The sequence below is a fragment of the Canis aureus genome, chromosome 20, assembly GCF_053574225.1.
Source record: "Canis aureus isolate CA01 chromosome 20, VMU_Caureus_v.1.0, whole genome shotgun sequence".
Taxonomy (NCBI): domain Eukaryota; kingdom Metazoa; phylum Chordata; class Mammalia; order Carnivora; family Canidae; genus Canis; species Canis aureus.
The window spans coordinates 28,824,827-28,850,953 of NC_135630.1; the positions used below are offsets into that span (position 1 = coordinate 28,824,827).

Here is a 26,127-nt window from a genome sequence, read left to right on the forward strand (position 1 = left end):
GGCATGTCTTTGCTGGAGAGGTGGACATGTGACAATTTGCCTTACCCTCATCACAGAGGAGGCACCCCGTCTTCTTGCTCACTCCTGCTTCTTCACTGTGGAAACAATCTCAAGAATCATCCTGGTAACTCACAGTGAGTATCAAGATTGGTGTTGGATTAAAGGCTATTTCCTCCGGGAAATGTATTGTTGAACATACAGAGACCAAAGGATGGGAGCCCTTAGGGTGGCCTACCCGCAGTAGGAAGGCAAGGGAGCGATGCTGAGGGCCACAGGGTCCTTCCTGCTGCCTGTAAGAGCAAGCCCGGCTCCCACCCAGCCAGAGAGTCACAGAGCACATCCAGGGTGCTTGCACTTGGCCAACACGGTCCCACCGACTCCCTGAAGGCTTCCATGCATGGGGTGGAGCCCCTCCAGCAGGGATGTTGGGGCTCCCAGGAGCCAGGGTGGTATTCAGCCTACATTTCCACATCAGCATCTTTCTCACTTCTTCCCCCAGGCAAGGCACTTAACCCCCATGAGTCACTGTTTATTCATCAGTAAAATGGATAGAATAATATCAATCTCACCGGGGTGTTATTTAGACTTATTTATTGATGCTGGCAATATACTCAGAGCCCTCAAGATTAAAGCAATAGATCACTGGGAAATATTATTGCATCCTGTTGCCATAGAGATGGTTCCATCCTCTGGCTCCTCCTCGGAGCCCAGCTGTACTATCAGGCTCCAAGGATCTGAGGAGCAGAGCTGCACCAACCAGGACATTAACACTAACAACAGTGATAATTAAATTACACAGAGAGGAAGCCCATGAAATATGTATGGGAGAGAAATGGATTTGATTCATTTAGGCAAATGGGCATGTTTTCCCATTAGAAATGGCTCCCCAGAGCCCACGTCTGGCTCTCTGTGGCACTCCTTTCTTTACACAAGGCAGAGGCCCGGGGATTTGGGTAGGGGCCTAAGCTGGGAGCAGAGGTGGGACAGAGATCCAAATACAGTCCTTGCAAAAGCTACAGCCACTGCTGGAGCCTGGAGCTGCACTGGCGGTGCCTCCAAGTGCAGGATGCCCGGGACTGTGGCCCTCATCTACCGCTCACAAGCAACCTCCCCCACTTTCTCATGTAAGATGGGAGAGGCGGGGGTGAGGGGTGACACAGGGTTGTTAGAATGATTCAAGGATACAGGAACAAGACTGGCTTCCCTCACCAGTGACCCCTGGGGGAATGGGAACAACCACCCCTGTGTACAGAGGGGCTCCGGGCCTCAGAACTGAGTCAGGAAAGTTCTCTACGTGTTGTCGGCTCTCCAATTCACCGTCCAATGGAAGAAGAGGCAGCCATGAGCTGGGCCACAGGGCCCAAGCATTGAAGCCACATTTCCCAACTGCATCTCCCCAACCTCCCTCATGCAGCCCACCTTTCTCACCCTCCAAGGCCGGCCCAGCTCCTTCCAGGAGATGTGTGCACACGCGTGGTGCTGCTCAGCACAGGCCCTGTGGCGGCTCCGTCCTATGGACAGGCACCAGCAGTCCCTCCTTCATGCTCTCCTCCGGCCCAGCTTGGGAGTGAATCTTCACTACAGCTCTCTGAGCCAAGAAACAGAAACAGGTCACTGCCCAGCTTGGAGCTGCTGGATGCCCTGCCCAGGAGTCTGGGGGAAGCCAGAAACCAGAGGCCTGGGTACCTGAGAGGAGGGGATGGAAGCCCCAGCTTTGAACCAGACACACACCATGGACACCTGGCAAATGTGGCATTGCCTCAGCAACCCCAAGAAAAACGCCCTGCACTCCCCCACCTCTGTCTACCGTCAGGCTAACTCTGGGAACTTCCTCTCCCAAAGAATGGAAACAGAGTGGGTGCCTGAGAAGGTGAACAGAGGTAGCCTGGGCCACAGCCCTCCTTTCTTGGCCTTGATCTCCTCTCACGGTCTCTCCCTCCCAAAAGGGCCTCAGGAACAGCTCTAGTACCTCTCATTTAAACTGTACCATGAATTTGAATCCCTATGGTAATAACAGGAATAAGTAACAGTTAATGAGCACAATGCATGCAAACAGTGCTCTCCTGACCCAAGAGCCCCTTGAGGCAGGTGCAGTTACCAGGCTCATTGCACAGATGAAGAAACTGAAGCTCAGTGAGCCTAGTCATTAGTTCACAGTCACAGAGCATGTCAGCGGGGGCGAGATTCAGACCAGCTTGGTCCCCTCTCCCAGGATATTTGTATTCTTAACCATATTGCTCATCATCGAGGGGAGGGCTAAGTGTGCTCAGAGGGGGTGGGGGCGGGGTCCTGATTCTGTCCCTTTGTACCTCACCTCCATTAGAAGGGAGGTGCCCTCTTTCACCTGTGTGTCCCCTGTAATGTCCAGGGGAGAACAGCTCTCAGGATCCCCAGGACAACATCGGTAAGGAGCCCAGGTCTCATGGACATAAACTGGGGTGAAGGAGGAGCCCTCCCCAGCAGAGCTGCCACCAAGCTCCCCTCTGAGGTTCCCAGGGCATCCCTTCCTGGAAAGTCACTGCCTGAGCCTGGGCTTGGTGTCATCCTGGAGGGTTTGCCTCACTTAGGCCTTATATTCCCTCGGACCAAGGGATAGAGCCTCATTCATTTGAGACCTAGAGTACACTGCACCCCTCCCCCAACACACACACACACACACACACACGCACACACACACACACACACAGACAAACCACCTCTGTCTGATTCAAAGCCCAGTGCTTTCTGTGCTCACATCACTGAGGCTCAGAAAGATTAGCAGAGCCCCTGCCAGTAAGACACTGGGCCCTTGTTTCTGTGGCTCTGGGGGTAGCAAGCAGCGTGCTTGTGCCCTTGCACAATGTCCCTTCACCCCTTGCGATGTTCCAGGCACTGTTCCAGGTATAGAGGAGACCCAGGGAACAAACAAACCCCAGCCCTCATGAGGTTCATAAGTACACCAGACGGCAATGTGCACAGGACCAGGAAGAGAGCGAGGAGAGCAGGTGACAGCTAAGCAAGCATCTGAAGGGAATCTAGGAGCTGACCCCAGGGCGTCAGGAAATAAGATTGCTCCAGGCAAGGACATAGCATGTGCCAAGGCCCTGAGGCTCAGCCTTCCCACTGTGTCTAGGGAAATGGAGGACACCCTGTGGAGCTCCTTGTGGCCAGATGATGGCCTGGCACTTGCCAGCGACTTTTAGAGTCACCCATAACCATTAAACAAGGTTAATACCATCTTGCTGTTGAGAAAACTGAGGCTCAGAGATCTCAGATGGCTTTCTAAAGTCACTCGCTAGTGTGTATGACTTGATTGTAGGTCTGGCTGGTTCCAAAGCCTGTCTCTGTCCACATGCCATCCTTAATGCTGGGAGTCCAGCTCACCACGGGCTTACCTGGCAGACCTTCTGGAGGATGAATGAATAAATGAGTGAATGAACTAACGGACACCAAGACACTCCTTTGATGTGGCATCTCCTGACCCCTGCTGGCAGGAGAAACAGTGGCTAGGCAGGGGATGGGCTCTGGGGCCATGGCTGCCTAAGCCTGGTGTCCGACTACTGCCCCCACCACCTCAGGCCAAACCTAGGGAAAACAGAAGAGTGACCCCCCGAGTCAGTCTCCCTCTGACCAGCTCCAGGCCCAGGATTAGCATGTTGGGTTGATCAGCAAGGGCTACACATAGACACCCACTCTGGTCTCCCAAGGTGTTCTGATCCACACCGGACTGCTGCAGCCCCTGAAGAGTGGCAGCAAGGAAAGGACCATCCCTGCCCACCTGGCCAGCCACCCCATTTCCCACCTTCACCCTTTGGGTCCCCGGCACATGAGGCTTCCCCTGGTTCCCTGCTAGGAGCCTCTTGTCCTAGGCATTGGGGATGGTATCTCTCCACAGAAAATGCTCTGCATGGCCACTCCTGCTTCTGAGACTCAGCTCAGATGCTGCCTCTCCCAGGTGGCTTCCAAGCTCCATCCATACCCCCTCGGAGGCCCTGCCCACCATGGGCTGACCATATGGTATGGCCACAGTTCTCAATGCAGCCCTCCTCCTGGAAGCAGCCCCTGCCAGCACAGCCCACTGCCCTCTGTCCCCAGACAGCCACCAGCAGGCTATCCAGAAAGAATTGGGAATGGAACCAAGCTCTCTTCGCACATCTCAAGCAATGTGTTTTCTTTTTCTGAGAGTGCTGCAAATCCATTTCCCCGACAGTGATGGAAATGGGTATTATCAGCAGTGGGGAGAGCACATTATAAATGATTGCACTTGAGTCCATTTTTAAAAGGAGGAAGTCAATATGCTCTTCCCGGCATCATCTGCTCCCCTCACCTGACCTCTGTGCTCAGGCCCCAGCTGCTCTTCCCACCACCCTCTCTTCCTTCCTTCCCAGAAGGGGCTGTTCCTTTCTCCAAACTGCCCACAGAGCCTCGGGGAAAACAGGCTTCTTTTCTGGGGAAAGTGCTGGGTGCAGGCACCCGCACAGGTCCCTTGGGTAGAAGTACTTGATCTCTAGGACAGTCTGTGCTTTTGAGAAACCTCCAAGGAACCCAGTAACTGCACTGCCCCAGCCTAGAGCCTCTGAAATTACATCAAGGGTGGGCCTACCATACTCTGGGCAGTGCCTGGCATTCCCACACATCATTTGCAAAACTAGTGGGAGCACCTCCACCTGACAGGCAGGCAAGGAAAGAGGCTCAGAGAAGCAAAGCAGTGCCCAAATGTGGCAAAACCTGGATGCTAAACCAGGCTTTCTGCAACAGCACCATGGGCTGACCCTGAGAATGCACAGATCCTAGGGCCACAGCACCCAGTGTCAAACTCCAGCTCTGCCACCCACAAGCTGTGCAGCCTGGACAAGTCACCTAACCTCTGCAAGCCTCCTCTCAAACAGGACTGGTACAGCCTCCTGGATGCAGTGCCGGGGGCTGTCCAGGGAGGGCCGAGCCAAGGCACACTGTGAGCGAGGCAGCCCCTCACCCATCCCTCCAGGCTGCCAGGCCCCTGGGGTCTGCTGTCTCCCCTCCTCACTGGCCTGTCTGTGCTCTCCACATGGTGCAAAACTGTCCTGGCCTCACCCGGCTGTCCCTCCTGCCAGGAAGCCTGCAGCCTGTGTGACAACAGCTGCACACACCCTCTTGGCCTCAGGCTAACTTTAATAATGAGTGTTCAACGAGAATTCTTTTTACTTTATTAACTCTCCCTCACCCCAAAGTCAGGCCATTCATTTTTCTGTTCTGCTTTGGAAGCATTTCCACAAACCCACTCCGGAGGCAACATGATTCAGCAAAAAATAAGGGGTGAGGGCGTGCCAACACTACATGCCTAGACCCGGTGCCAGTTGTACCGCCAACAGTCTGTGGCCTAAAACGCTGTCCTTCCATCTCCTGCCTCAGTCTCCCCTTCTGTAAAAGGAAAAGGTTCAACAAGAGAAGTCACCAGGGCCCCTTCAGCAGAAGTAGCTCCTCCTTTCCAGGCAAGATGTGACTTCTACAGGGCCTCCTGCAGTCAGGGTCGTGCCTGCGCTGGGACAGGTGACAGTCTACGTTTAGAAACTTACAAACCCGAGAGCTGTAGCGTTGCTCACACTGTGAAAGCCACAGAATGCGGTTTTGAGCCCCAAGTGGAGTTTTAGGGCTACCAGCTGGAATTCTGCTGGTCACTGAAAGAGGAAAAGAATCAGAAGGGCCTGACATCAGAAATGAAATGCCCAGCCTGGGTGTTACACTCATCACTTCTGCACACAATTAAGCCAGAATCAGGCACTGGGCCCCCTCCCGCCCCTCCCCGCTCCCCACAAACTGCAGGGGAGCCAGGAAGTTTCCCCTGCCCTGTGCCAGAAGGTGGAAAACCAGGCATTTGGGGAACAGCCCATTGACCACCACCTACACCTGTGTCTCCCAGGCTGGGGCTGAGGTGGGGCTGCCTGGCCACAAGGGACGAGGTGAGCAGACAGGTGCCACCTGTCCAGCTCTGAGCCCTGAACAGGGAGGAAGGAGACTCTCACCTATACAGGCTCCCCTGGGAATTCTGTGGGCCTGTGGAAAGTATGGGGTGTACTCTGGGATCTGAGCACCCTCACGAGGGCCCTATGTACAGAGCAGCTTCTCAGGGGAGCAGGAAAGGGAAGACCCCACCGGCAAGCACCTTGGAGCCCTGGGGACCCCAGACATGCAGAGGTGTGAGGGTGGGGAAGGTCAGAGGGACCTATGAGGCCAGAATTAATCCTTGGGAACCAGTGCTGCTCACGTTGCCTCCTGCTCAAGAGTTTGAGACCAGACGCCCCAGTGCTGCCCGGGGAGACCCTTCTCGGCAGAACTGCAGGGATGGCCCTAGGCAGTTAGAGTCACCATCCCAAGGCCATATTTACTGCGTCTTTCAGCAGGCCAGCCTTAGGCAAAAACCAACATCTGCCAAAGACCAGACACTGTTTATTCATTTGCCCTTCACTCATTCAGTGAAATAGGTGTCAGGCGTGAGCAGTATCCAGCCTCTTCCCTTGGACACTTGCAGTTGGCGCAGGGACTAAGCTCTTAACCCCAGGTGTTCCCTGACCCTGCAGCCCTGACCGGAGCATCCTCCTATGTTTTCCATGATTCCCCAGCACCAGGCCCTGGGATGAGATGCTGCCCCCTAGCCTGGTATGACGTGGCATCCTCCTTGGAAGCCAGGCGGAAGCCTTCTGCAGCAGGTGGGCGAGCACTCCAGTTACACAGGTGAGACAAGAGAGGCCTTTCTTCTTGGCCCCAGCTGGTGAATTGCCCAGTGAGGACTAGGCCCAGCTGACCCGTCTCAGGAGAAAAGAGAATACACAGCAGCCAGCAGTTCGCTGCATTTTCCTTCAGGGAACCAGGAGAACCACACGCATGGGAGCCTCCATCCCAAGAAGATGATGAAACCTTTGGCTTGCCTTCAGGTGAGGCCCTTCTGGTGCCTCTTCCTCTGCGAAGCTTTCTCTGTACCCCCTGACCACCCCTGCCCCCCTTCACCACAGCTGGAAGGCCTGGTCTTGGGTCAGCTGCCCCCAGTACATAGCGGGTTCCCAAGGGCAGGGGCCCCGTATCACCCTTTTTGGCCTCTGAGCCCAGCACAGGCTCTGCCTCGACGTGATCAGGATGTTTATAGGATGCGAAGCATGAATTCATTCACACCCACCTCATACCAACAGAGTATGAGAGAAAAGCTATTACTTTTCACATTCTCTTAATTTTTTTAAATAACTTTTGTCTCAATAGAAAATACATAAAATACCAAAAAATTTAAAACTCAAACTCACTGTTGACTACCATCACTGTCACTGGAAATACATTCATATATTTCCTTCCAGGCTCTTCTCTATGCTTAGCTTCTGTTTGTTAACAAAGCAAAATTACAAAGATTGGGTATGATTCTATAGCCTGGTTTTTATATTCGACATCATATTGCAAGCACTTTATGGTGTTAATTCATATGTTTAATAAACCCTGCAATGGCTGCATGGCATTCATTTGAATTGCTGCGTAATTTCCATGGCCTTTCCTCTAACATGGACATTAGGTGGTTGCTGATTTCAGGCCATGTAAAGCCTCAGGGTCTCTTTTTGGGCACGAATCGTGGTCTGCATGTCCAAGCCTGCCGGGGCACATACATTCTCACCTGGCCTCCTTGCTCAGAGTCCTGCCTTTGTTAAGTCTTGTAACCTGGCACACAGCTGGCTCCATCTTGGGAGGAGGCCCAGAAAACGCCCCTGTGCGGGCTCCCCCAGCTGCTCCTGGGCCTGAAGAGGGACAGGTGCTTGCAAGCGGCACTTCCCCAGGCTGAGCTCTCCCCCAGTGCTCCTTATCCCTCCTCTCCTCACCCCTTCTGCAGAGGGCTGGCCCTGGTCCACCACGCACCAGTTGTGCAGGAGCAATACCTGAGGATGAGCTGGTTACTGGTTTGGAGAAAACCAAGGCTACCTTGGGGAAAGGTCCAGGTTGCCCTTCCTACAAGCACATGCAGGCCCTGTGGAGGGGGGTTGGGAGGGGTTGACAGATGGGCTGCGGGGTCCTCCCTGAGGCAGGCGGTCCCTGGCCACAGGGTTGCTCTCCCTCTCTGTGCTCTGCTGGCTTCCCCTCCGCTCCCACCAAGTGGGCTGCCAGCACCACAGAAGCCCCTCCCCCATCCCTTTCTCACCACGGATTGTTAGTTTTCTTGGTTCCGTGTCCACTTCTGGAACCTGACTGGCCCAGCTCAAGCCCTTTCAAGTGGCTTTCTCTGGGGCCCAGGTGGCTGGTCGGATGCCAATAGGTTCCTTGTTCAAGTGTCCTCCTCTGGTCACTTGTCTCAAGTTGAGGGAGAAGAGCAGCCCTAACCCCAGTGACCTAGTGCCATGGATGCCCTCGGGAAGGGGTCACCACAGGTGTGACAGGCAATAAGGACACTGGCCTCAAGGGTCTGTGGCATCAAGGGCTGGGAACACACACAGCTGAGCGGTGACCCGAGCATGAAGCACACCCTACCTATGGTGGCGCCCAGCAGAAGGGACTGTGCTCCTGGATGAGCTGAGCAGGGCCCAGCAGAGCCCACACACCTGTGATGGCACCAGGCACAGGGCATCAGCAGAGAGCTGTTCCCACACAGCTGGGCAGGTACTAGAGGCCTCTGCTGTGACATCTATGGAGACAGCCAGGACCCAAAGGAAGGAGGAAGGCAAAGGGAGCCCTTGTGGGGTGGGAGGTGGAGGGCACAGCATAAAAGGGGCCTGCAGGAGTAGAGGCAGAGGCAGGAAACCCCGTGTGCTAGGCTGCTGGGGTGCCGTTAGCCACTGCAGGGTGGGTCACAGGTGCAGAGAGCAGCCTGGCCCCATCCTGCCTCAGCCTTGGCTTTGGCCTTCATGTGCAGGACAACTGTGCCTTGAGGATCCTGGCTGGAACAAAGGACAAATGGGTCCAGTGGGTCCAAATGGGCTCGATCAGGTTGGGCAGCTCTGACCAGGTCAGAGGTAATGTGGGGGTGGGCCAGTAATGGTTAGTAGCAGAGCTTTGCTTTAGAATTGCTGGGTTGTCCCACCCTGGGGATTTCTTGGCCATAAGACACAGAAGTGGAAGAACCAAGGACCCAGCTAGAGTGTCACTCCAGCTTGTCCCAATTAATGGGACCCCACCACCACCACCTCACATTAATGATACCACAAAGGGCAAAAACCCATGAGTAACACAAAGAGTCACTGGAATGAGTGACGTGTAGTCCTGTGAGTGCCATCCTGGGAAGGAGTAGGGTCAAGCTTGGAAGGGACTTGAGAAGATGGGCAGGGCCATGGATGGGTAGGGAGTGAGTGGGTAACCAAACATGATGCCCAGGAATGCAGGTCAATACAAGTCTGTGCCTGTCACAATGAAGTCCAAAGCCAAGGTGTCAGCAGGGTGGGTTCTATCTGAGGGCCATGAGGGAGAGATGGGTCCCAGGCCTGTCTCCTTGGCTTATGGATGCCCATCCTCTTCCTGTGTCTCCACATCGTCTTTCCTGTGTGTATCTATGTCCTAACCTCCTCTTCTCACAAGGATTCCAGGCACACCGGATGCACAAATAAGGTCACATGCCGAGGTGCTAGGAGTTCAGACTTCAACATGTGAAAGGGGGAAACTCAATTTAGCTGAGAACAGCAAGCATAGATGGGCTTGCGTTGCCTCACTGCATCAAGGAAGGCCTGGCCTGAGGATGGAAACTGCCTGAAAGCTTTTTTGCGTCTGCATGGGCTGCGCGCCACCAGGGCCACGGGCTGCTGCTCCCATGCTGCCACCCAGGAGGCAGCCAGAGAGAAGGGAGCCAGGCCCAGAGCCAGCCAGAGCTCCAGCAGATCCTGTTGTCAATCATCAGACACCCCGCTGCCTACTTTGGACCCTTAAATAACACATTGAGTTTTGAGCCAAGGCTAACTTTAGTTACAGTGATGCTGCTAACAGGGGAAATAAGTAATCATCATTAGAACTGAATCCAAATGAATGAGCTAGCCTGGGTCTCACTCAGATTTGGGTGGCGGCGGCGGCTGCTGCTGCTGCTGCTTCTTCTTCTTCTTCTTTTCTTCTTCTTCTTCTTTTAATTGTCACAGTTTGCTGCCATAGTTTTCCCTAAACTGAAGCAGCATGAAAGAAATCTTTTACCAAATATGACACATTACCATGTGGGAAATATTAAAGGAATTGATTATTCTTGCTGTTTTACAAACTATCCCAAAATTTAGTGGCTTTGCACAATACCATTTTAGAATATCTCACTATTTTGTGGGTTGGGAATTGAGGTAGGACTTGGCTGGGTGATTCTTCTACTCTGAGTGATGTTGACTAGGGCTGCTCCATGGTGCTCAGCTGGCAGTATGGCTGGTCCAGGAGGTCCCCACTCACATGCCCAGGCCTGTGTCCCTCCTATCATGGTCTCAGGGCCTCCCACATGGCCTCTCCAGCAGAGCTCCAAGGGCAACAGTCTAGGCAGAGGTACTGGGATCCAGGCCCATACTTGACACCAGAGGTGGTGAAAGTGCTTAGTCCCTTTCATTGTGGGGAAAACATCTTGGACAGGAGCCGAGGGAATGGGCAGCATGGAACAATTATGTTCTTGTCAGCAACCAGCAGGAGTCTGAGCAAAAGTGCTCAGCTTGCAAAGCAACCCCAGACTCTGAAGGAAACAGCACTGCACTTACCCACACTCAAACCTGTTCCTACTACTAGTCTCTCGTGCACACTCACCCACACTCACACCTGCTCCTACCCACAAGTTCCCTCATATACACACTCATAATTACACATAACTCATGCACATTCACACTCACACATTTTCACATTGACACATAATCACCCTCATACATACACACCAGTCGTACCCACTCATACATACTAACACATCTCACACACACATGCAACCACTCTCATGGACTCACACATGCTTTTACACATGACACTGAAGCACAGAGCTATGGACCCCTGGTGGAAAGTCACAGATGACGTATGAAAGAAATCACCTCCTCAGAAATTACTGACAGTCCACCAGGCACCAAGTCTGTGCCAGGAGCTGGGAAGCAGCATTGAAGGAAGGAGACAGAGTGCACGGGTGGGAGGGGCAGTGTCAATTCAGATGCTGATACCTCCTCTCTCCTTGTAGAGATCTGGTCTCATAATCCACGAACTCAAACCTCAGCCCAGACATGCCAGAGGTTCCCATGGGACATCCCACCAGCAAAGAGGCCTTGTTTAGCCTTGAGTGTTGTTGTTTTTTTAATTGGTTACCAGTTTTGAAAACCCAGGAGTTACCACACAAAATCTAAATTCTGGTTTCTCTTGAAAAATTGGAAGACCAGGGAACTCACGTGATACCAGCCTGAGTGCTGCGTCTGCAGGACCCCAACAGCCACCCCCCACCTCAGGGTGCCTGTCCAGTCCCAGCACCTGAATTGGTGACCTCCATATCATAAAGGGGCAGCTCTTAGAAATCATCTATCTCAAACCTGTCTTTCCCTGCTAAAGAATTGGGGTCTGGACAGGAGGCCCCATCTGAAGCCACAGGTGGAGCAGCTCAGGGCCACTCGCCTCAGACCACCTGCAGCAGGACCCCAGTTACACAAACCCACTCCTTGTCTTCTACTTTTCTACTTTTGTCTCCCCAGGACCTTGCACAGAGTCAAGCCCCAATGGATGCTCTATGCAGGCCCAGGAATGTGATCATGAGAGAAAACGCAGGCCCAGTTCTTCAAACTCTACTTCCAAAGGAGCTCCGTGGTTCCAAAAGCTGGACAGCCTAAGATAGAAGTTCTGCCTCCAGAAGGATGACTGTCCCCAAGTCCCACTAGAGGTCCCAATCACAGGTCTGCCCAGGGGTCAGGCCAGTGCCAGCATCCTGACCCTTCTGTGACCCACCCCACTGGCTGGGATTTCTTTTTTTCTTTTTCTATTTTTTTTTTTAACCAGTAGTCATTTAACTGAGAATTGATTTTATTTTTTTTAATAAATTTATTTTTTATTGGTGTTCAATTTGCCAACATATAGAATAACATCCAGTGCTCATCCCATCAAGTGCCCCCCTCAGTGCCCGTCCCCCAGTCACCCCACCCCCTGCCCACCTCCCCTTCCACCACCTGGCTGGGGTTTCTATTCCCTGGAGTACTGGCCCTCCTATCCTCATCCCTCCATGATCTTCCTTGATAGCACCCACTGCTCACACAGGCCTCATCCACAGCCTGAGTTCAGAGCAACTGAGAGGACCCAGTTCCTTTCTACCCCCAACATGAATAAAGGAATTTCCAAAACCCCCACTCAGAATAGGTAACACTGGATAGTGACACCTACCCTCACCTATCCTCAATGAAGATAAAATGAGACAATGCATGCCACAATCTGACACCGAGTAGATGCTTGAAGGATGACAGCTGCTGGCATTATTATCACCAAGGAAAACTTCACATCCTCTCCATACTAAATATGGCCTGCAACGTACGGTGGAAGAGATTCGTTAATTCTACCATATGTCCTAATTGGAAACATAGCCTGAATCAACTGCCACTTGCCAGAAGAAAAAAGAGAAAGGCAAGCCAAAAAAAAAAAAAAAGAAGAAGAAGCAGAAAGGTTTTTCCTGACTTCCTACAGACTGGAGCAGTTATCAGGCAAATGTCTTCCCTCTAACTCTGGGATTTTCCCAACAGTTCCATCATCTGCCCTCACCGGTTTTCATATCTGCTATCATCCTACAGGCTAGGGACCCATGGGAACATCTTTGAAACCTAGCAAGACCTTTGCATTAATGGTGATCTTTCAGACGATGCACCATAGTACACAAGGCAATTTACTGAACAAATCTGCACAAAGAAACTGTCATGCAGATGGTTATGGGCATATCAGAGCTGAGCCAGGCAAGGTCCCCACTCCAGGCAGCTCAGAATGGATGGGGGGTGGTCCTTTTTAGGGTTCCCCTGGTGGAACACTCCAACATGACAGAAGCGCTGGAGCCCCAGCAGTTGCGAGATCACAGAACTCCTGGACCAGCAATGGGTAGAGGATAACATGGCATGCTGCCGAGCCTCACCCTGCATCACAGAAGGCAGAAGGCCCTGCCTTCACCATGCCAGAGCTGGGAGCCAGTTGCTTGGAATGGTTACATTCAGGGGGGAAAAAGGGAGGAGGGAATCCTATGTGCCTGAGTGTTGAAGAAGTGGTCCAAGAATAATCAAGCCATCATATACGGCACAATGTTCAGCTGAATCATTGAGAGAAGGAAGGAATGAGCACCCCACTGATGGAGAGATGAGAGATGGCTGAGGGTGCCACTTCAGGTCCTCTCGGCCTCCTGTCTCTGTTCCTATTCTATCTGGTCTCTGACCAGCTTCACCCAGACCAACTTCACCCAGATGAAATGAAGTGCTTACCCCAACCCCTGCCCCTGTCACCCCTGCCACCTGGGCCTCCCTACTTACATCCCCAAAGAGGCCATCACCATTACACACAAGTGCATGGAGGAGCCAGGGGTTAATACCTCAAGGTATTAACCTTTATCCAGTGGCATACAGGAAGCCATGGGCAGGTTTCTTCTTTGCGCCTCTCTTCCCGCACCTCAAGGGATAGCCCTGGACTATCCAGCTTCTTAGAGGCCCTGGACTCTCAATCAAGTCCGGATCAGTGAGAATCCTCCCACAGGCCCCCTCCTGCCCTGCTCCATTGTCCTGGCCCTCATGCCTACCCCCTAGGCTTGCCCTCACTAAAGAAAGAATCTGTCACACAGAAGGACCACACAGCAATACCTACACAGAGAACATGTGGGAAGTGAGAGTCATAAGACATCACTACTAGGTCTTTGAGGCATCCTTGTTTGACCTCAAACTTCTCCTTCCATTTTACAGATGGAGAAACTGAGACCCAAAGTTGAGAAGGGAATTCATTGTCCAAGGTCATAAAAAACCTTAAAGTATGTGTGGCTATATTAATATCAGATAAAACAGACTTCATAGAAGAGGAATTTCTAAAGACAAAGAGGGATATTACATAATGATAAAAGGACCAAACTACCAGGAAGACATAACAATTCTAAATGTGTATGCACCAAACAACAGGGCCTCAAAACACATGAAGCAAAACTGATAGAACGGGGAAAAAAAAAAAAGCTAAAATTACAGTTGGGACTTCAACACTCTCCTTTAAGCAACTTACAGGACCACTAAACAAAAAATTAGCAATGATATAAAAGGATTGCAAACAACACAACCAACCAACAAGTTCTAACATATGTAGAACATTCCACCCCAAAATAGCAGAATACACATTCTATAAGTGGCCAAAGAACATTCACTAAGACAGAACATACCCTGGTCTATAAAACCATTCTTGAACAAACAGATGGTTACCAGAGGGGAGGTAGATGGGGGAATGGGTTAAATAAGTGATGAGGATTAAGGAGTGCATTTGTTGTGATGAGTTCCTAGTGTTGAATGGAAGTGTAGAATCACTAAAATGTACACCTGATACTAGTATTATGTTAACTTACTAGTATTTAAATAAAAACTTAAAAAAAACTCTTGACAACTGAAACTAATATAAAATTGTGCATCAACTAGATTTAAAAAAATGGTTTTAAGTCTCAACCAGTTTAAAAGAATTAAAATCACACAGACTGAGCTCTTAGACCATATTAGACCATAATGGAATGAAACTAGAAATCAATAAAAACATAAGGAAATCTTTATATTTCATGGAAATTAAACAGCACACTTTTAAATAATCCATGAGTCAAAAGGAAACCTCAAAGGCAATCTAAAAATACATGGAACACACTGAAAATGAAAACACAACATTTGTGTGATGCAGCTAAAACAGGGCTGAGAGGGAAATTTATAGCACAATTTATATTTGTATTTGTTATTTAGATTACATTAGAAATGAATAACCTAATCAATAATCTCAAATAAAACCTCATATCAACCTAAGTTCCTACCTCAAGAAACTAGCAAAAATAGAGCAAAATATGTAAAAAGCAAGCACAAGGAATGAAACAATAAAAAGAGAAGTCAATGAAATTGAAGATAGAAAAACAACATAGAAAAATCAATGAAACAATAAATTGGTTCTTGGGCAGCCCCGGTGGCTCAGCGGTTTAGCACCGCCTTCAGCCCAGGGCGTGATCCTGGAGACCCGGGATCAAGTCCCATGTCGGGCTCCCTGTGTGGAGCCTGTTTCTCTCTCTGCCTCTCTCTCTCTGTGTCTCTCATGAATAAATAAAATTTATTTAAAAAAATAATAAATTGTTTCTTTAGAAAAATCAGTGAAATTGATGTCTTTAGCAAGACTAATAAAAAGAGAGAAAACACAAATCACCAGTATCACTCCAGATTCCACAGTCATTGAAAAAAGGTAATAAGAAAATACTGTGAACAGCTTTATGATTATAAATTTGACAACTTAGAAGAAATAAACCAATTCATAGAAAACTATAAAGTACCAAAACACAATCAAGATGGAATAGACATCTAACTAGCCCTATAACCATCAATTAAGTTGAATTCATAATTAAAAAGCTTCTAAGAAAGAAATGACTAGAACCATATCGTTTCCCTGGAAATTTCAATCAAACATTTGAAAGAAAAATTAATAATTACCACCAATTTTAAACAATCTCATCCATAAAACAGAAGAGGAGGGAATACTCTCAACCACGATCAAAGACAAAACTACGCTGCAATATTTCTCATGGACTTAGATACAAAACCCACAGTGAAATTTAAAAGAAATCCAACAATATACAAAAAACTCACACACTGTGATCAAGTGGGATTTATTCCAAAAATGCAAGACTAACTCAAATTTGAAAATTGATCTGTATAATTCACCCTATCAACAAGCTAAAGAAAAACCACGTATCAGTTGATACAGAAAAGGCATTTAGTAAAATCCAACACCCATTCACAATTTAAAAAGAAAAAACTCTCAGAAAATCAGGAATAGAGACAAATTACCTCAGCTTGTTAAAGAACATCTCCTCCCCCCCCAAAAAAAGCTATAACTATTAATATTTATACTCAATGGCAAAAAACTGAATATTTCCCCTAAGAAGTTCTAGTCAGTACAGTAAGGCAAGAAAAGGAAAATGAAAGGCATCAAGAAGGAAAAAAAAAAGTCTGTATCTGAAGATGACATGATTAACTACATAGAAAATCTCAAGGAATTTACAAAAAAAAACCCTCCTATAACTCACAAAAATCAATTACATTTCTCAAATGAAATACAGAAAGCAAATTTTAAAACACAATATGACTTACAATTTCTCTGAAGAAAGTGAAATAGATATACATTTCAAAAAACATGTATCAGATCTCTATGCTGAAAGCTACAGAATGCTGATGAAAGCAATTAAGGAAGATTAAATATTCCACTTCTTGGATATTCCATGAATTGGAAGACTCAAAGTAGTGAGACGTCAATTCTCTCTCAAGTTGATTGATAGATTTAACATAATGCCAGCAAGGGTTTTGCAGACACAGAAACTTATTCTAAAGTTTATATGGAAAGGCACAGAAACTATAATAGTAAACAATCTTGAGATAAGAAAAATTAGTGGTAATCTCATTATCCAATATTAAGGTTACAGTAATTAATGTGGCATTGGTAGAGGAATGAATACATAGATTGATGGAAGAGAATAGAGAACACAGGATAGAACCCGTATCTATTACCTGCCCAAGTAATTTTTGACAAAAGTGCAAAACCAATTAGAAGAATAATCTTTTCAAAAAACAAAAAATGGGGGATCCCTGGATGGCTCAGCAGTTTAGTGCCTGCCTTCGGCCCAGGGTGTGATCCTGGAGTCCCGTGATCAAGTCCCATGTCAGGCTCCCTGCATGGAGCCTGCTTCTCCCTCTGCCTGTGTCTCTGCTTCTGTGTGTCTGTGTCTGTGTGTGTGTGTGTGTGTGTGTGTGTGTGTCTGCCTCTCTCTCTCTCTGTCTCTCATGAATAAATAAATAAAATCTTTAAAAAAAATGAACTTTGACCTAAACCTCACATCTTATGCAACAACAAAAAATGATCCAAAATGAATCATAGACTTAAGTGCAAAACATAAGACTATAAAACTTTCAGGAAAAATAAAAACATAAGGGAAAATCTTCAGGATCAGAGCTAGGCAAAGAGTTCTTAGACTAGACACTAAAAGCATCATCTATAAAAGGAAAATTTAATAAATTGGACCTTATTAAAATTTAAAACTTTGGCTCTGTGAGTACCTACATAAAGTAGGTGAAATGACAAACTACAGCCTGCAAGAATATATTTGCCAACTACATATCTTTAAAGAAAGGACTAGTATCTAGAATATATAAAGAATGATCAAAACGCAACATTAAAAAAATAAATCCAGGGGAGCTCCTTGGGCGGCTCAGCAGTTTAGCACCTGCCTTCAGCCCAGGGCGTGATTCTGGAGACCCAAGATCGAGTCCTGCATCGGGTTTCCTGCATGGAGCCTGATTCTCCCTCTGCCTGTGTCTCTGCCTTTCTGTGTGTGTGTGTGTGTGTGTGTGTGTGTGTGTGTGTGTGTGTGTGTGATGAATAAATAAATAAAATCTTTAAAAAATAAATAAAAAATAAAAAATAAATCCAGTCTGAGGATGAACAAAAGACATGAGAACACATTTCACTCAATTAGGTATACAGATGGGAAATAAACCCACAAAAAGACAGTCAATGATCATCAGCCTGGAGAAATGCAAGTTGAAACCACAGGAGATATCATTATATACCTATGAGAATGGGGTTATGGCAAAAAATAGTGACACCACCAAATACTAGGGGAGCGTGCAGAGAAACCAGATGTCTCATACTTTTGAACGCATCAAATGCCACAGCTTCTCAGGAAAGCAGTTTGGCAGTTTCTTTTATTTTTTTTTTCTTACTCCAAGAATCCTTTTATTAAAAAATGTTTCTCTCGTCTAAAGAATATTGTCCCAGTATTTCTTTTTTTTTTTTTTGTATATTTTTTTTGGAGTTCATTTGCCAACAGATAGTGTAATACACAGTGCTCATCCCATCAAGTACCCCCCTCAGTGCCTGTCACCCAGAGACCAGTTTCTTTTAAAAAGTAAACATGTGATTGCCATTGGCCTCTGGACATTATCCTAGAGAAATGAAACCTTATGTTCACATGAAACATATACACAAATGTACACAAATGTTCACAGCAACTTTATTGTAATAGCCAAAATTGGAACAGCTAAAGGCCCTCCATTATGTGAATAGTTAAAGAGTGATACCTCTAGCCCATGGGATGCTAACCAGTAATAAGGCATGAGGAACAGAGCCTGGAAGAATCTCCAGGGAATTATGCTGACAAAAAGAAAAAAAAAACCTCAAGGAGATTACATGATTTCTTCCACAAAACATTTTTGAAATAACAACACTTAAGAAATGGAGGACAAACTAGTCATTGCCAGTGGGTGGCCATGGTGGGGAGAGGTGAAGGCTAGCAGTGGGTTATAAAATGTCAACAGGAAGGAATTTTAGGGCATTAACACTGCTCAGTACCTTGACTGTGGTGGTGGATACATAAACCTACACAGGTGATAAAATTAGATAAACACGCAGGTGTGCATGCCCGCACACACATGCACATACACATTCATATAAATGAGCCAAAGATGGCCTGTGTGTATCGTCTCTCAGTTGTTTATTTCTTTACTACTGGCTGGGACCCATTAGGTCAAAAGCCCACAGGCGCCAAATTCCAATTTTCATATATCCAATTATTTTTAAAAATAGCCCAAACAAGCAAGGTTTTAGCCATTTAGAGACTGTCTGCTTTGCATACCCCATGGAAACTCTCCCAATAGCTGTTCCCTATTGATAAGATGAAAAGCCCAAAGCTGTGCTGCCCTTTCCAGCTCTGTGACCCAGAGACACCTGGTGTGCTGCTGAGTGACATCACCTGGACACATGAGCCCCTCTCCCACCCCCTTCTCTCCCAGAAGGTGCTTAACCCTTCTCTCCTTCTGAGAAGTGACCCACCCCCCACCCTTGCTCTGGACCTCATACCATCTAGAGAGATCTCTGCTGGGAGGGGGTTCCCCCGCATGCAGCCCTGTTTCAGAACTGCCCAATTAAGCCTGTTGTATGTTACTGCCTGTCAAGGTCACATCCTCCCCTTGATCAGCCTCACACCTCAAACCACTAACACACACACACACACACACACGTGTGTGTGTGCCTATATGCACCCACATAGTAAATGCAAGGAAAACTGGGGAAATCTAAATAAGAGCAGAGGGTCGTGTCAGTATCAGCATGTACTTTGTGATATTATGCTATAGTTTTATCAAACGTTACTATTGAAGGAAATCTGGTAGAGGATACAAGGGAACATTAATACTTCTTACAACTTCATGTGAATTTACAATTATTTCAATAAAAAATTTCTCTTAAAGTATTTCTGGCTATTTGCAAGCTCTGCCTCCACCTGTCCTACCAAGATAAGTGAGAGAATGAACAGGCCTTTTCCTCAGGCCTGAGACAGACTCACACCTTCAACAGAGTAGCCCTACAGGACTGCTGAGCAATGAACCACATGCGTGCTCACACAGGCACACACACATGTACACTCCAACAGGCCCTACACAGGGGCCCTCCACCCTCTTCTGCTGGGTTCAGAAGCAGAACCCAGCAGAAGTTAGCTTAGCTCATGCCTTCCAGGGAGGTCAGGGTCCTACAGGCCTGTGTAAGACCCTGGGTTCAGTTCCCAGCTCTGGCCTCTTGAGCTAGACATGCCCACTCTGAGCCCCAACAGTCTTATCTGTAAAATGGGGATATGGTTCCACCCTCAGGCTTCTTGTGAGACCAGAGCATCTGTGAAGCGCATATCATCATCCCCATTTCATAGATGGGGACCACTAGGACAGGGCGGGGTCAGCATCCCTGCCCTGACCATTTTGTCTTGTGCGCCCCCTCCTCCCATGTATCTGGGTCATCAGAAACCCACATGGAACTGTGTGCATCAGGACACATGCTCAACCCAGATCAAATTCAAATCTGGATTTTGTTAAACAAATGTTTTCATTCTTCAAAACCCCAGCCCCACATGCTACAGCAGGCAGACTTCCAGGAGCCGCAGGGTGGGGAGGAAGGCAGGGGAGAGCTGGAGAGCTTCAGGGGCAGATGCTCAAGGTTGTGACACAGGAAGGGTAGGGTGCCAAAGGGGCTCACCCATGGTTCCTCCTCTGCTCTGCCACCCCCTCCCCAACATGTTGGGCCACATAGCACCTTTGCTAGACTCCTGGCTGGAACCCTCAACCCCCCACTACATGAACAGCCATGCTTGTCCATGCCCAGAGCCTCCTTGTTGGTGGGGTGGATGGAACAGGAAGTCCCCAGAGGAAATTCCAGGAGGGCTTCTGAGATGCCCCAAGCCTTGAACCCAGCAACTGGACAAAGGAAAGGAGAGGTAACTGAGCCACCTCCAGGAAAGACATGACAAGATGATTGAGTCCAACCACTCCTCTGGGCAACTGCCACAGCCAGGCTCCATGCTCAGCCGAAGAAGACAGAGTCAGGGGGCAGAGACCCCAGGGAGGGTGGGAGTGGATTCCAGACTGTCCAGAATGCCAGAACCAGGCCAAAATAATCAGAAGCCCAAGCAGCCCTGGTAATATTGTCCTCAAGCACTGATTGAGAGATTGTATTAAAAATTCCTAGGTCCAAAAAAAAAATTCCTAGGTCCATAAGAGGCCTCCAATCCCCCTCTACCACCCCACTGTCCTGGGCCTCTTTCAGGCAGAATGTGGGAAGGACAGGGGGCTGGGTAATGTGGGGCTGGCTGAGCGCTCCTCACACAGACAGGAGACAGCTCAGAGACAGACTTGGAGTGCCACCCTCATCTATATGCTAATTAGTCCATGCAAGAATTACAGGGTTAATTAAGCATCTCTGCCCTCCTTCCATTTTATCTGCCCTGGACATGGAGGCAAAAAGAAGAAATCGCAACCTCTGATCAAATTAGCTGTCCGAAGGCTGCTCAGGCCTCTCCTCTTCACAAGGCTTCAGAAACCAGCCCCCAAACTTAATCATGTTTATTTCATGGCACCAGGGATTTAAAAAGTGATTAGGAATCAAACCCAGAAGCAACCAGCCCCTGACCCTCTGCTCTCAATTTCCTTGGTGCGATGAGGATGTTTTATCGCTGCATCCAGGCCACATGCTCCCTGAGGTGGGATGACCAAGTTAGCAGGAAAATGACTGTCAGGGCAGGAGGCTGGAGGAGGCCGGGGCATGAGGGGTTTCCTCTTGCTCTCCTGGGCTCTCAATCCAGCAGCCCACGGCTTAATTCCATCAGAAGGGCAATGGTTTGTACTATGTGTCTGGCCTCCTGTATGTCCCAGGTAAGTGACATGAATTCTTTGGGCCTCGGGTTTCTTACTTATTAAGGGGGGGCATAGCACCCACCCAGCAGAGGAAGACCATGACACGCTGTGGGTGGCACAGACCACCCACGCAGCAGGCATCAAGGCATAATCGGCAGAATGTCAATTTTCTTCCTTCCCTTTGTTGGTGGAGAAAAGAGGATGTACCAAAATAAAACAAAAGCATTTACCTGGGGGCTTAGAATTGCAATTCGGGAAATGTAGATTTAGGTAGCAACCCAAACTGTGTCCCCGTTGAGGAGTAAAAGCCTGGTATCTTTATTAGCAAATTACAGAAGTCTCCAGAAACTTGCACAAGTTGTCTTCCAAAAATTCTGACTGGAAGATATAATTATATCTTACAACGTACAAAATCTGAGCACATTATGACTATTACTAGGAAAATATTTTTTGCGGAGTGCCCAATTTTTATCAAGAATGTGGGTGCAGCAGCTCTGTGTTCAGTCATATGCTTTTGCCCAGTTCAATAGTTCAATGCAGTTTCTGTTTCAGAAAAAAAATGAAACAAAACAAAAAAACAGGATGAAGTTTTAATCTCCAGAAGAGTCCCTCTTGCTCAGAGGTTTCACACAGGCTCATGCCTTCCATTTACCCTCTAGTGCCCCAGTCTTGAGTTCCTGTTATTCCCCACACACAAAAAAAAAAACCTCCCTAATGACTCAATGTGAACTCAACAGCAGGCTGAAATGCTGTGGAAAGTGAGCGTCCGTAAATATATGCTGAACAAAGAGCTGGAAGGGTGTAGAGGTCAGGAGATGGCAGGAGGGCCCGTCGAGTATCCTTGACAGACACCAATCACCATCCTCTTCCCCACTAAGGTTAACTTCACAGGCCTTAAGAAACATCCCAAGCAGCACTGCCAACCAGCCAGAGTTGGCATCCGAGATAAAAGCCCATCAGTCAATCCCAATATCGCCACTTACAAACTGAGCCCCAGGGAGAGGCAGCTAGTTAGTGACAGTGACAGTGACAGGAGCAGAGCATGTCTCTCCTGACATTCTCCACACCCAGACTGAGTTCATCTGTGTGTATCAGCCTCGTGTCCCAGGACAGAGTGCAGCTGTGAAGAGACCCTTCCCATAGGGAGCCTGGTGCGTACATACCCTATGGGGGTTACTTCTGGGATTAGGGTATGTTACTTAGCACAACTGACTTCAAGATTGGGAAATTATTAGGGTCTAACCTAATCACATGAGCCCTGTAGAAGCAGAGAGCTTTCTCTAGCTGGTAAAAGCAGAGGAAGTTGAAGGTTCCAAGCATAGGAAGGATTTCATGCACCTTTGCTGGCTTGAAAAGAGAGTGGGGCACATGGCAAAGAGTACAGGCAGCCTTTAGAAGCTAGGAGCAGTCCCCAGGGGACAGCAGCAGGACACTTTAGTCCTACTACCGCAAGGAGCTGAGTTCTGCGAACAAAATAAATGAGCGAGCAAAGACACCCTAACTAGACATTTCTGTAAAGGAGACATGCAGATGGCCAGCAAGTATGTGAGAGGGTGCTCAACATCACTCATCATTAGGGAAGTGCCCCATCACACCACAGGGAGCTTTCAGCTCACACCTGCTACAGTGGCCGTTTTCAAAAGGACCAGATTTGAGTGTTGGTGAGGAGGTGGGGAAAAGGGAAAGTTTGTGCACTGGTGATGGGAAATATAAATCCATACAGCCATTATGGAAAATGGTATGAACTATCATATGGCCCAGCAGCCCCACTTGTGGGTATGTGCCCAAAGAAGTTGAAATCAGGATTTCAAAAGATACCTCTACTCCTATGTTCACTGCAGCACTATTCACAATAACTAAGACATGGAAACAGCCTAATGTTCCTTAGATAAATGGATAAGGAAAATGAGGTACACATATACAACGGAATATTACTCAGCTTTTAAAAAGAAGGAAATCCTCCCCTTTGGTACAACACAGAGGCAGCTGGAAGACATTACACTAAGCAAAATAAGCCAGACACAGAAAGACAAATACTGCATTGTCTCACTTAGATGTGGAATCTAAAATAGTCAAACTTACAGACACAGAGTAAAATGGAGGTTGTCAGGGGCCGGGGACCGAGGGGAATAGAGATATGCTGGTCAAGGGTACAAAACTGAAGTTACGCAGGATGAATACATTCTGGAGATCTAAAATACAGCATGGTGGGACACCCTGGTGGCTCAGGGGTTGAGCATCTGCCTTTGGCTCAGGTCGTGACCTCGGAGTCCCAGGATTGAGCCCCACATCGGGCTCCCTGCATGGAGCCTGCTTCTCCCTCTGCCTGTGTCTCTGCCTCTGTGTGTGTGTGTGTGTGTGTGTGTGTGTCTCATGAATAAATCAATAAAATCTTTTTAAAAATTAAAAAATAAAGTAGAGCATTGTGCCCATAGTCAACAATACCGTGTTGTGTACTTGAAATGTGCTAAGAGGATAGATCTCAAACCTAACCACATGCACACACACACACACACACAAATGGTGACTATATGAACTGATAGATGTGTTAACTTGATTGTGGTGATCATTTCACAATGTACACATATATCAAACCATCATTTTGTACACCTTAAATATATATAATTTTTCTATGTCATAAAAAAAAGAATGAGCAAGAAAGCAGTTTCTCCCCCAGAGCCTTCAGAAGAAAACTCAGCCTGGCCAAACCTTCTGTTTCAGCCTTGAGATTCCCTGAGCAGAGAACACAGACACAGCATGCTGAACTTCTGACTTACAGAGCTGGGAACTAATATAGCTTCAAAGGCAGTGGTAATTGTTACATAGCATAGAAAACTAATAGAGGGAGGATGTGCAATGAATGCACAAGGAATTAATCTCAGGTGAATTAAATTGAATCGCACTTGGTCTGGTGGGGCAGAGAAGGATCTACCTTGAATTGAATTCTGCTTTATTAGACACTGGGGAGAGACAGTATCCACTGACATGTTCTTGTTACAACTTATGCAAATCTGACCCAATGAAAGAAAATCCTCATTATGCTCTAGGACCATGTGAACTAGAATTGGCCGTGATGAGTTCACCCAATGCTGCTGCAGGTTTTTCTAAGGAGGCAGAAAGAGGCCCTCATGGTGTCTCTGCAGACTGCAGCAGGCGGGGGAGAAAAAGGAAGGGAGGGCTTGCCTGCTTTGCAAAGCTTCTTTGCACTTTCTTTACACTTTATCCTTTACAAAGCTTCAAATACCATGCTGCTGAAGCACCCACTACACCTCACACCTCTATTCCTGTCTGGCCCCAGTGACCAAAGATACCTAGCAGGCTCTTAGATAGCCCTCCCCTTGACCCAGTGCATAACCTGCCCTGGCACCCATTATACCCAAGATCTGTCCTCTCAACAGTGTAAGCCTAGGTGGGCAGGTTATCTATGTCTTACCCCATCCTCAGCCCAATGCCAGGCCCTGCAAGACACCAACAAGCATCTGGTACACTACAAATGTACAGAGATCCAGCAATCCCCATGTGTAAAATAATTAAACATCAAATCTGTGAGCTGCCACAGAGAGGCAGGGAAGAGCTTACCCAGGAGGTGTGGCAGCCACGTTTCTTCCTAATGGCTCTGCGTTTCCCTCGTGTCCCCTCCAGACTGCAGGTGAACGTGGAAGTCTGATCATACCTGTCATCAGCTGTCCCTCACAATGCTCTGTTAAAATGACATCAATGGATTTTTTTAATATATAAATCCATAAGGACTGGAAAAATGAGGGAGGGGGACAGCAGCACCTGCAAAACTGCAGAACATTTTAGAATCTAGAAAAAAGCTGGAGAGGGTAACTGGCCCAAGAGGACCCAGGAAGCTGCCCTCGGTGAAGCGCAGAGGCAGTGCACAGGGAAAGTAGTTGGCTGACACCAAACACCCCCCACAGGGCCCAGGATAGGAACACCCAGGGCACACCTGAAGGCTCGAAGGAAGCATGGGGTGGGGGCCACAACATTTATTATCCCAAATGGGACAACTTGGGAGGGCCACCATCAATAATTCTGCCAGGCAATAGACACAATTGGCCTAGGGGGGAAAAATCCCAGGACTGGTGAAAGGTGATGAATGTCCAATGGTCCCAGAAACTTGGGGCTTTCCATCACTTCTTAAAGCCCGTGACTCGGGACACCAAAGATTTGTTTTGGGAGAAATTAACCCAGAAGGCTCCAGCCTGGGGGACCTAGACACAACAGAGGGTGGGTGTGAGATGCAGAAGGGAAACAGAGGATGAGAGAAAGTCTGAACTTCAGCAGCAGAACCACCACCACACAGCCCACTCCTGGCTTGCACCCAGAGAGAGGACATAGAAGGATTATTGTGCAGACACCAAGTCCTAATGTCGGGGATCCCCAATGATAAGGTCGCATTGCCACCTGCTCTCATACAGCAAAGCCTCTGATTGACTGGTACCCCCATGCCCCAAGGGCTCCTCACTCTCTTTGAGTGCTTCATTGTTAAATATGAATTGGCAGCCAGCAATCACCAAACATTTGAGGCAATCTTTTAACAGAGGAAAAATGAAACCAAAATAGAAAAAAAAAGGGGAGGAAAAAATTAAATCAGAAAGATCTTGCAGGCACAGAACAAGAATAGAGTTCTGTGGGAAAAGTAACAGATGCACGAAAAACTCTTGGAATTCAAATAATAATGGCTGAAATAAGTAGGAAAAGAAGAGAAAAACTAGAGCAGAAAGAGATAGAAAGCAGAAGAGAAAAGACAAGAAACTGAAAAGGTCAATTCAGAAAATCTTCAACCTGACTAATATATGATCCCGAAAGAATGAAAAAG

At 48.0% G+C, this 26,127-nt stretch overlaps 1 long non-coding RNA gene across 8 annotated transcripts in view; it reads right to left on the reverse strand.

The window, feature by feature from the left end:
• Positions 1-604: 604 nt before the first annotated feature.
• The window catches only part of LOC144291613 (uncharacterized), a 51,160-nt gene continuing 25,637 nt past the window's right edge, over positions 605-26,127 (reverse strand). For 5 of the 8 annotated variants that reach the window (XR_013358963.1, XR_013358964.1, XR_013358959.1 and 2 more), the window contains 3 exons: positions 24,882-25,002; positions 7,869-10,067; positions 6,386-7,730 (listed from right to left, as the gene is read on the reverse strand). This is a non-coding gene — a long non-coding RNA (uncharacterized LOC144291613). Of the gene's footprint in view, positions 5,637-6,385; positions 7,731-7,811; positions 10,068-24,881; positions 25,003-26,127 lie in introns of those variants that run through there. The other 3 variants (XR_013358961.1, XR_013358962.1, XR_013358960.1) reach the window with 3 other exon arrangements.